Source organism: Dermacentor silvarum, chromosome 7, assembly GCF_013339745.2.
Source record: "Dermacentor silvarum isolate Dsil-2018 chromosome 7, BIME_Dsil_1.4, whole genome shotgun sequence".
Taxonomy (NCBI): domain Eukaryota; kingdom Metazoa; phylum Arthropoda; class Arachnida; order Ixodida; family Ixodidae; genus Dermacentor; species Dermacentor silvarum.
Window position 1 is genome coordinate 134,551,901 of NC_051160.1, and position 11,468 is coordinate 134,563,368.

Genomic DNA, 11,468 nt, shown 5'->3' on the forward strand with positions numbered 1-11,468 from the left:
AAATTTATTACAAAGCAAAAGTTAGCCGATGTGAAGGAGCGGATCCGTTGAGGCCGGTAGATGACAGCGACTTATGTCGGCTTTCTTGCACAGAACACACGTGCTCCTTGTGATTTTTGTCCGCAGGAGAGAAGCTCCATGGGCACGCGTCCTCGCGCACGTGCAGCTTGTCTACTTTTGGCTAATGTGCGTTCTCTAACACCTGCATAGTAGTAGATGGTAGCACTTTTTCGCTTTCCTTAGTTTCTGCAAGCACGCTCGAAAAATATTATTACTTCATTATTATTATTATTTTATAAGCTTCGGCAGACCTAGAAAAATTAAGTGTACAAACTGATTACTTGTGATAAAGATTATTATTATTATTATTATTATTATTATTATTATTATTATTATTATTATTATTATTATTATTATTATTACTTCCTTAGTTTCTGCAAGCACGCTCGGAAAATAATATTACTTCATTAATATTATTATTATTCAAACTCCATCACGGTAAGCTCACGTGTCCCGAACTCCTCCGCTGTATCATGTTTCGTATTCCGCGCAAGATCACCAGAGAACATAGACCTTTCCATGTTCCTGCCTGTCATCACCAACACTCAACTGCCCACAGAATACAGTCTTTATAATGCTTACTTTCGTGATCTTGATATCTTTCATTACTTGTTGTTGTCGTTCTTTTCCGAGCTTTGCCTTGTGTTATAATTTCATGCATTGTCGAAGTGCCCTTCTCCCCGTTTTTTATTTGTATTGACTTTGTGCTTTGTTGTAGGTGCTCTCTTTTTTCACAATTTTTTTGTTCTTTTTTAATGATATTCTCCTGCAGTGTTCTTGCTTTTGGTTTTTAATGTATGCGTGCCCCAGCTCTCAGAACATTAGGGTTGTTCCTGGGCACGTTCAATAAATGTGATTGATGATTGATTTATTGATTATTATTATAAGAATTCCGATTTCTTCGAACTCTCTGCAAACGCCTCTATAAGCGGGATCGTGACTCATATATTGCATTCTTGGAGAGAAGCGCCTCCGACCGGCCGGCGAAATTTAGGAAGTATATCCGCAAGTGCTCTAGAAATCGCGGAGGGTGTGTTCGCCTGCTCGACCCTCGAGGAGTAGAAGTCCAAGCAATCGTGGATTGTTTTGCTGCCCATTTCTGTTCCTTATATAAACCTTCAGCTTTCAACGCTGGTGTAAGTCAGCAGGACGCAACGGCTCCTACATCCAGTCCTTTGTTGTTTGATGAAAAGCTGATCAGCGAATGCCTTAAGCGCTTGCAGCTTTCCCTATCCTGCGGCCCCGATGGCATCCCCTCCGCTATTTTAAAAGCTTATGGCAGCATATTTGCTCCAGTATTGACATCTATATTTAATAACTTTCTGAATACTTCCACTTTGCCTCGCATGTGGAAAACTGCTTGTGTTATTCCTGCATTTATGTCTTGCTGTAAAACATATGTGTCTCAAATTATCGCCCGATTTCTGTTCTTTGTGCTCCGTCGAAATGTTTGAGCTTGCTTTTCACAACATATTGTATTTTACTGTGAAAAACGCATTGTTCTCAAATCAGCATGGATTCCTCAGCGACGGCTCTACTATCACAAATCTCACAAGTTTCATGTCACAGATCTCCACGCCGGTACTCCAAAAGGGGCAAGTTGACACTCTTTATTGTCACCTCAGCAAAGCGTTTGATGTGTTCAGCCACTCACTGCCTCTGATAAAGCTTACATACGTTGGTGTTGAATCATCAATTGTAAATCTCTTGCTCAGCTATCTAAATTATAGATCACGTTTTGTTAACGTCAATAGTCAAACGTCTTCTTCTTACGTGGCAACTAGTGGTGTCACCTAGCAGCGGCACCTACAGAACGTCATTTTTATTAATGTCGTTCTTTCTGCCTTTCGGCATTCTTCATTCCTTTTATATGCCGATGACATAAAGATATTTAGGGCAATTCACACTGTTGATCACTGTCGCATCCTCTAGTCTGACCTGCTTTCTTCTTCTAAAAGGTGCACAGAAAATAACCTAACCTTGAATGCTGTTAAGTCATGACTTTCAACCGCAAAACAGCAATCATCTCTTTATCTTATTCGGTAGATTGTGTACCATTATGCTGGGTCCATGATACCAAACATGTTGGTGTACTATTTCATACAACCTTACACTTTCAGCTCACACTAAACGCGTTGCAATGCGGGGCATGCGGACTCTTGGCTCTGTTTGCCGCTATTGAGAGAATTCAATTCTCCTACACCGTTCCGCAAGTTGTACACAACAATCTGTCTTCCTCAACTCCAATACGCGTCGGTCGTCTGGAACGGCATCTCTAGATCCAACAGTGGCATTATAGATTGGGTCTAGAAAATGTTTCTAAGCATATATCATCACCGCTTTGCTAGCACGGACGCTGGTCCTTGCTCTAGCAATGTCAGGTTATTGTCATTGCCATTACTTCGCTGCCAACGTGGTCGTTCTGACCTTCTGTTTATTTTCAAACTCCTGCACGGTATCCTCATGTTGTATCAAGTTTCGTATCCCGCTCAAGTTCACCAGACAACACAGATTTTTCCATGTTGCTGCCTGTCACCACCAACACTCAATCGTCCACAAAAGACAGAGTTTTTATAACGGACACTTTCACGATCTTGATATTTTTTACAACTCGCTGTCATTATTCTGTTCTGAGCTTTAAGTTGTTGTCTCTTAGTTTCATATATTGTTCAACTTTTCTTCTCCTTCTTTTTTATGCATACATATTGCGCCTTGTTACATGTATGTACAGTTTTCTTTTCAAGATTGCTATTTTTTATTTTTTTTCTGATATTCCCTTCATGTATTTCATTTTATATGTATACGTGTGCCAGCACTTAGACCTCATGGTTGTTCCTGAGCAAGATAAATAAATGATTGATCGATTGATCGATCACCGCGTGTCTGATGGTAACCAAAACGCCTCGATAGAAACATTGGCAACACGCGCGCAGATTAGCCAAATAAGCGCGACTGCGCTTACCTTGTCGTCTGCTTGTCTGCCGCACCACTCGGAAATTATGACGCGTGGCTAATTATTAAGCTTAAGCACAGTGACTTTAATAAATCATTTCAAACAAAAACATAAATAAGGGCTAAAACTAAAATCTGCAGTGTATTTCCATAGCACAAACGCAGTTTATCTTTCAAAGAGCATACTAAATAACCGCGTTTTGCCTAAACCTAAGGAAACCTAGGGGATTTTTATGTCGCAGTTAGCGGAAAATTAGCTTAGGAGGTTGGCAACTCTGCTGGATGGTATCGAAGCCGCGTAATACACAATGAGATAAACTTGAATGAATGTTATAAACACACAAGAGACAAGCGCGGACGTCTCGGCGGTGCCACTAAATAATGCAACCCGTCCAGAGGGAAACGCCAGACAGGAACCTGGCTGCAAACACGCCGCACACATGACGCCTTTTTGCGGTGTCAATACGGTGTCTCGCTACATTGCTCCATAGCTAATGGCGCGAACGTCGACATTCAACGTGAGATATATATGCACGGCCGGAATTTATACTCTAAACGTATAAATTTTTCTCGAAAACAATGTATGGCGGTGGCTAATACAAATCACTAATACAAATTACAACCAGAACCTCTAAGAGGACCATAATAGTGAGTCGAAATGGAGCCGTGAATTGTTGATGGAACTTAATAGCACCAAATATAACAGCTCGAGTATATTGCATCAGCCTAGCAGCTCCAACTCGTGCACGTTCTTTCCGTAATGGCGCACCCCTGCCATCTGACAGCACGTAAAGGTACCTGTCTCCCCATTTCTGCGTATCTTTCCTGAAAAAAAGCGTCGATAGGATATCATATTTCGCCCTCATTTCTTGTCAATACCCACGTCACTGAAAGCTGGCTTTCTATAAGATGTTTGAATATTCTGGAATTGAATACGCATGCCCAATATGGGACAAAAATCACAGGAATCTTAGCTCATCCTCGAAGCCATTCAGAATTATTGCACTCGTTACATTCCGTCAAAAGAGTCCCGTCGCTCCCGAATTACGCCCATGAAGGATGCCCTAATTTGCCGCACCATTGGTTTCGCCGCAAATCGACACGTCCGTGCCTCTTTTGCAAAAGTTCTTTGATTACACGATTCTAAAAGAAACTGTCTACACTCCCCACGGGTACATATCGCATTGACTAAGGATACATTGCTCTTCTTTTTCTGCTTCTTTCTGGGATTTCACATACCAAAACCAGTTCTGATTATGAGGCACGCCGTAGTGGAGGGCTCCGGATTAATTTTGATCACCTGGGGTTCTTTAACTTGCACTAGAGCGCCAGCACATGGGCGTTTTGGCATTTCGCCTGCATCGAAATGCGGTCACCGCGGCCGGGATTCGATCCTGCGATCTTGTGCTCAGCAGCGCAGCGCCTTAGCTGACTGAGCCACCGCGGCGGGTAAGGATACATTGTAGCTGCACTATCTTGCGGAATAGGCGCACAGCGAGAATTATAGGAGGATCGGAGGGGCTCAGTCTCTCGTTAACCGCAACCATAATAATTAACAGATAATTAAGTCACAGGAAGCATTGCGCAACTAATTGTTAAGCTTATTTAATGGTAGAAATAACCGGGCACAGTATGGCACCACCAAAGCGTGTGCGCGCGCGAACGTCTCGGATACCTTGGCTTTTCGCAAAAACCCGCCCCGCACAACCATGCGTAAGTGTGAAATGACCCATTGAGCGAAATGCAGCTCCACTAACCTAAACCCTAGGGAGGTGCGAAGCTTGCAGTGATGCACCGCTAATGGGCTCATACTGCCTTAAAGCAATGGCTAATAACGCCCTAAACGCGTCCTTCCCCATTACGACGACAGAAGAGAAGTGAAATTCTACGCTGGAATGATGAGCGACAACGCAGACAGCTCTGGAAGACGACGAAGACGACGAACGCGGGAGCAGTGGCATGAGCGCATACCGAGCGTGACCACGAACCGCTTGCTTCAAATCAGCCAGCTGTGGAAGACGACGACGACGAACGCAGGAGCAGTGGCACGAACGCGTGCCGAGCGCAAGCACGAGCCGCGTGCTTACCGTGGCAACGACTACGACGACAATTACGGCAGGGGACGTCGACAGCCCGAGGGCATAAGGTGCTTCGCACCTAAAGGTTATAGGTTCGTGGGCAAGGTAAAATATGTAATGACAAGGACCCATAGCCTCAACATTGATACGAAAAAATCCTCTGGCGTCGATGCGATACCCAACACATTTCTTCTTCGGTATGCCGAGTGGTGCTCTAAATTCCTGTGTGATTTTTAATAAGTAGTTGTGTCGGTCCGAGTTGCCCCATGAGTGGAAGTTTGGAAACATTGTTCTCGTGCCAAAAGGAGGAGACTCATTACTAGTTTCTTCCTATCGACCCATTTATATACTTTGCACATGTTCCAAACTTCTTGAGCACATTATCTTTAAACATCCAACACTATTTCTTGAACTTCATGGTTTTCTCATGGAGTATGGGTGCAGTCGTCTGGGATCCACATAGCGATAATAACATAAAAAAGGTGGAAAAATTAGAACAGAAAGGCCATAAGATTTGTATTCAAATCTTTTAGCCGGTATGCATCACCAAGTGCGATAGTCGAAACAGCAGAACTAGTTGCCCTACAAAAACGGCGATATAAACTATTTAAGTACATGTATCTGCTCTATCATGGAAAACTAGCATGGACAAGGACACGTATGCCGAGCCTCTCGCTCGTGGATCAACTCGGTCTAGCCGCGCTAAGTAGCTTAAAGATTACTACTGCAAAACTGAAGCGTTTAGAAATTCATATTTTCCCCGAACCATTAGGGACTGCAATGTACTTCCTGCTGCAGTGGTTGCCTGCGACACCACTGAATCAATCTTAAAACTGCTTAAAGAAAATGTATAAGTGAGCGGGGTACATCGACTGCCCTCCATCCTTTGTTTCTTTTTTTTCGTTCTGCCACGTAATTTAACGCATGTGTTTTCTGATGCGTCTGCCACTTAGGCATTTTTACATTTTTACACACACTATTTCATTATGTTTGTCTGATATAATGTACGATCTGAAATCGTTTGCCACGCGTTGTATACATATATTCTTCTAGTTTTCTGTTTCTTTGTCTCCTAAATGTTCGTCAACTTAGCGCAGAAGAGCAGTTTGCATTTTCTTTTTCTGGAATGGTTTCACATTGTTAGTGCTAAATGCTATGTTTTCGCAAATGACACGCGCTTTATATTTTCTTCAAATCAGTGCTATTTCATTTCCCTCAAGGTTCGCGAATTGTACTCAATGTATTGTTCCTCATGTCTGTAACCACTTCTGCTTAAGGCCTCTCATCAGAGACGTGCAGTACTCTTGAAATAAAATAAAAATAAATATTAGGGTTGGCCGAGCGGACATAGCAAAACCAGTCAAGGGCTTTGCACTGCCATCGCAGTGAAACAAGCAAATTTACTAAAGTGGCACTAGCCGGCCGTTTATTCCATATATGACATTCAATACACGCAAAGAGAGGATCGTAATAGAATCAGTACTGCTACATTGTCGAGATGTCATAAGTTTGTTTCTTTACGTGGAAACAGTGTTTACTTCGCAGGTGAAAGAGGACACCGATCGTTCATTCAGCCACGGCACGTCATAGATGACAGCGCTGCAGGTATCCTTGACCGTCTGAAGAAAACGAAACATGGAAAGGAATAGCTGCACCAGAATAGAGTACCAAAACACAATACCAAAATACAGTTCTCACACATCAAATAGAGGTTCAGGCAAGCTAGACGTTTCCAAACTAGTTTTTATGTTAGTCACGACAATTAAACTCTTGCTAAAAGTTTAACGTGGAGTTCAATAACTATGAACCGTCAAGGGATCTTGATTAGCAGCAAAAAGTAGCTGCTGAAGGCGGGGCAAAATGATGTCCAGATTTCCCATTAAATGTGCATTGTTCTCTCTGGTTCCTAGCTAAGAAAAAGAAAGCTATGTGGACGACATAATTTTTCCATTACTCGATGTCGTTGCGCAGATAATGGGAACGAGATTAGTAGAAGTATAAATAAATGAACTCTTATTGGCAAATCGTGGAATATCCAAATTTGGGTCAAACTCTGAGTAAACGTGACGTTCCTATATTCAAGTGAAGCTGAGGAACTCTTGGAATACAGTATACGGGTTGATACTAGCAAGTCAGTGCAGTGACCATACGTCCTGAATCCAGTACTGACTTACGGCTGCTACGTGTTTTTCTGCTTGTAAGGCTATTTTCATTGTTTATTCATGACGCATACTTAAATTGTTCATATTTGCTTATAGTATACGTAGTGGTTAGTGGTAATGACATTACAATGTTAAGGAGAAATCAAGTATATGTACGTGTAAAGGAGGGCATGTGTACATTGCTCAGGCCTCCTCAAAAATAAGTCTGTCGTGGATCGTTAATCTAGCTGTGCATTCTATGAGCATTGCTTCGAAAACCTAGTATCAGATAACAAAATTTGTGCAGACGTTGTGCTCACACCGTTTTTTCGATCTGTTCGTCCGAAGAGATATTACACGAAATTTGTTATTCAGGAAAGCGTAATTCTGTCTTTTCAGGTGGATGATCTGGAGAGGTGGACAGTATCTGCACGAAAAATGATAACGTGCATCTAGATAATACACTTTGTCACCTAATAAGTACTGATAATAACCTTTATTTCGCACCTCATAATTTTCAAAAATGAGGAGTGGTTGTGATGCCTTGTTTGCAATGCATAGATACTTACTTCCACAACAACCGAGGTAGCCGTCCCGAAAATGTGCTAAAAATGCATCGGCATTGTGCTCGAGATCGCCTCCAACTGTTAGAGAGAGGCTTTAGGAAATTGCTCACTAGGGTCTCAAATGTATCATGCAGCATATTGGACAGTTTTATTTTCACCTGCTTAGGATGTTTGTGTACGTAAACATCATGCATGCTGGAATGAAACTTGCTTTCGCAGAGTGCAGGAACCTTCTTACATTTCACATGCGCGCGCTAAATATATGCACGGGGGTGGCGTGCCCTACGTATACAGACAGAAAAGACATTAAGCTCGCGGCATTAAGACTACAACAAATAATTTATTCTAATACAGCTTTGCCCGTAGAATTCTTCTAAAAATATTTCATTGGGTTAACAGGCGCATATATGTTTGGCTATTTTATTTTAAATCAAGAATCCCGAGAAAAAAGATTTCGCTGCACCCTAAGTTCCCACACATTTTCTCGCCACTGCACCTAAAGGGCGCTACGCGAGAGAATGTCGCCCAGCCTTAAGGTCAAATTCTAAAACGTTCTTTCTTTGGGTCGCTTCCTAAGCTTCCTTTGCCCTTTCGCGGTGAACTCATAGATGCGTTTGCTGGTTCTGTCATGATGATTTGGGCAGCAAGGTATTCGGCGACAGTCGGCCACTGTTCCTCAGACCGGTTGTCAATTTTTCGTTGTTGTAGGCTTAACCAAAGAGGCTCTACTAGCTAAAGATGGCCTCTAAAATTTGGTGGCGTGTTTGCTTTTGCTTTGATCTTCATACAGAGGGTGCTGCCATCTGCCAAAATTCGCAGCAGCCAATTATGTTTCGCCTATCCGCCGGTAAGGCACGGCCAGGCCTGTTTGCCAGAGACACCTTATACCATCTGGGCAGGCGATCATCATGCGGGCAAGCGTTGTTGAGAAGCCCTTGTTTAGTGAAACGAGTGAGGAAAGGAGCTTGAAGGTACCTTCGCGGCTGCGTTCAGGTGAGGGAGCTAAAGGAAGCGTTATCTGATGTCGCGTTAGTAAGGAAGCTTAGCACAGTTCACGTAAGGGGGCCTATTATTAATCAATAAAGGCATCCTTACTTCCAAGTATTTTGCTATAGTCTACAAGGTGGCAGCGACTTCATCCCTAGAAGAGCATTGATAGGAAACGCGGATCGAAATGAACGGTGCGATGCATTTTGCAGGTTGTAAACCAAGCAGCGATGGCACCAAAAGATAGCTGTGCTGCGCAATTAGTGCTTATGTAATAATATATTGCTCTTATTCAGGATCCTCTTGGAAAATCTTGGCTGCGGCAAAGTTTATGTCTGGCTGCCCGTTCGCACCAGTAATTGTGAATGGGCATTGGGGACCAACCATTGTATTTTGATGAGACCTCCAGGTACAAACAGGCAACTCCCAACCTATATATACTGACGTATCATTCCCTTTTACTATATCGACACAATCATATTCGCTTCCTTTGTTTAGAAAGCAATCCACATCTTTTTTTTTTCTTTATGGCAGTCCGTAGGACTCAGTTATGTTGTTGCTGTTGGTTGCTCGTGTTAAAAGTTCGCATTTCGTTTTTTGCATCTATAAATGAAATTTATTTCTCTGACCTACAAAGCCTTGCATATATTTGCTGATTTATTCCCTGCGGCAATTGCAATGCATCGTATCTCTCTGTCATCAACAGAAGCTTCATTTCAAATGATAAATAATCAATTTGTGTACATTTTCGTGTGATCTTTTGGGGATGGCTATTGATTCGAACACATTTATTATATGATCTTATTGTACCACTCTACATCCGATCATAAAGTTTCTATGATCTAGCTAGCATGTTGGAGTCTGTACTGTAAAATGCTGTTTCTCTTTTAAGGCCCCACTAAACGTACGCGTGCCGGCGCGCGTAAGCCCGCGCCAACGAGCCTTCCGCATTATCAGATGGCGCAGGCCAGATCGTCCGAGTCGAAACGCGGCGCCAGACACATATCGGTGCTCTGGTTGCCTCACAAAAATACGAAACCATGTATAGCAAGGCGAAAATAGTGAGCCAAGTGGGCGAGCGTCTTCTAATTGTTTCATACCGCCATTACTCGCGAGGCGCGGCAAGCGCAAGGCCGGTGGCCGCGAACTTTCGCGCATCGGTACATGTACGTGCTGTTTAGCCTTTACATGTAAACATCTATGTAAATATTTCCTCTGGCCGTTTTTAAGGGGCACATGGTGGTAGAGCTAGGCCTAGTCAGGTTACTCATGCCCTCAGCTTTCGCCCTCAGCACCTTGATAATCACGCACTAGTGCATTGCAAAACTAACCTAAAGAAAAGCAATAGATTGCGTGCGAGAAACTGTAAGTGCGCCGGGCGCACAGTATTATAACCCACGTTGACTACGCATATTTGCGCGCGCAAAGCCTCCACGCATATTAAACTAAAACTGCCTTTTTGACAAGAAAAATTGATCGTTGGCACATGATTGATGCTGCGCCAATAAATGTAATGGCATCATTCCAGCAGCAGCAGCATCTGTCCTTAAATAAATAAATAAAATGACGCTAACAGAACCTTTTATTGCGTTAGCTTCCACAGTGGCAAAGCGTAAAAAAACGTGACTGTGTTGCAGCGTGGAAAGCCGTCCACATGACAGGTGTGTGTGTGTGTGAGCACTGTCTGTTGCATTTGGCTCCTCGAAGACGCAGGACGGGTGCCGAGTAAGCTCCTGAACAGCAATTTGCAATGTGGTGAACGCCGTTTATTTTATGTTTCGGGGATCTCAAATAGATGCAACCTAATTGCAATGTCCATCTGTCGCATTTACAATCAAATGGTCACTTAATTGTTTATTACCTACCTAGACATACAATTTCTCATGCACTGATCAGGTAATCCACATGAACAGGTTGAACTGCCTTATAGCCTCTGCACACTATTTAAAAGAGACTTAAGTAAAAAAATATAAGGACCACAGCACATGTGAATATTTTTCTCATAATTTGTTCATTTTCACCCCGTTGTTATTCTCGTAAAGTAACGCTGCTTTCTTGGATTCCTTCAGTAATAAACAATTCCAACATTTACTTCATTTTCAATCACAGCACCCTAGATGAAAACAGAGCGCTTACCTATCTGGATTTAGGAAGGCAAACCTCTTCGCTGTAAGTCTCTGCTACCCTGCAGGTTGATTCGGTGGTCTTGAACTTTATTCGGTAGTTTGTACCGCCCACAACCTGCACCACATGAGGACAGAAATGTTTTTAAAAATTACAGAATATTTGTGAAGGGCAGAATGGCGTTCATAATACGCAAGCACTTCGGAAACCGATGCTCTTACCTAGAGTACCAATCAATCATAGACGCTTTTTGATCTCTACATACTGCAGTTGCATCGACGCCTGGAAGCAGTGTTTATTAACTCATACATAAAATAACACTTATTAATAAACCCAACTTCACATTTTATCAGGTAACACAATTTATTTTATCAGTACAACTACTGTGAGAATTCGGGCTCTGCTGACGCTCCTTGTGAACTACGTGTTTACTTCAGCCATCCGATTATTCATCTTCTCGCTCAGAGGCAGGTGCCATATTTAACTTCATCATAATTATTGAATTATGGGAATGTTACGGCCATTACGACGTGCTTAGTATGGCTCCATATTATAGCCAT

General features: G+C 42.6%; 1 long non-coding RNA gene across 1 annotated transcript; it reads right to left on the minus strand.

Moving 5' to 3' along the window:
- Window positions 1-6,489: 6,489 nt before the first annotated feature.
- On the minus strand, window positions 6,490-11,058 carry LOC125946978 (uncharacterized). The gene is made up of 2 exons (XR_007468040.1): window positions 10,921-11,058; window positions 6,490-6,709 (listed from the first exon to the last, which is right to left on the minus strand). It is a non-coding gene; the product is annotated as an uncharacterized LOC125946978 (long non-coding RNA).
- Window positions 11,059-11,468: the final 410 nt, after the last annotated feature.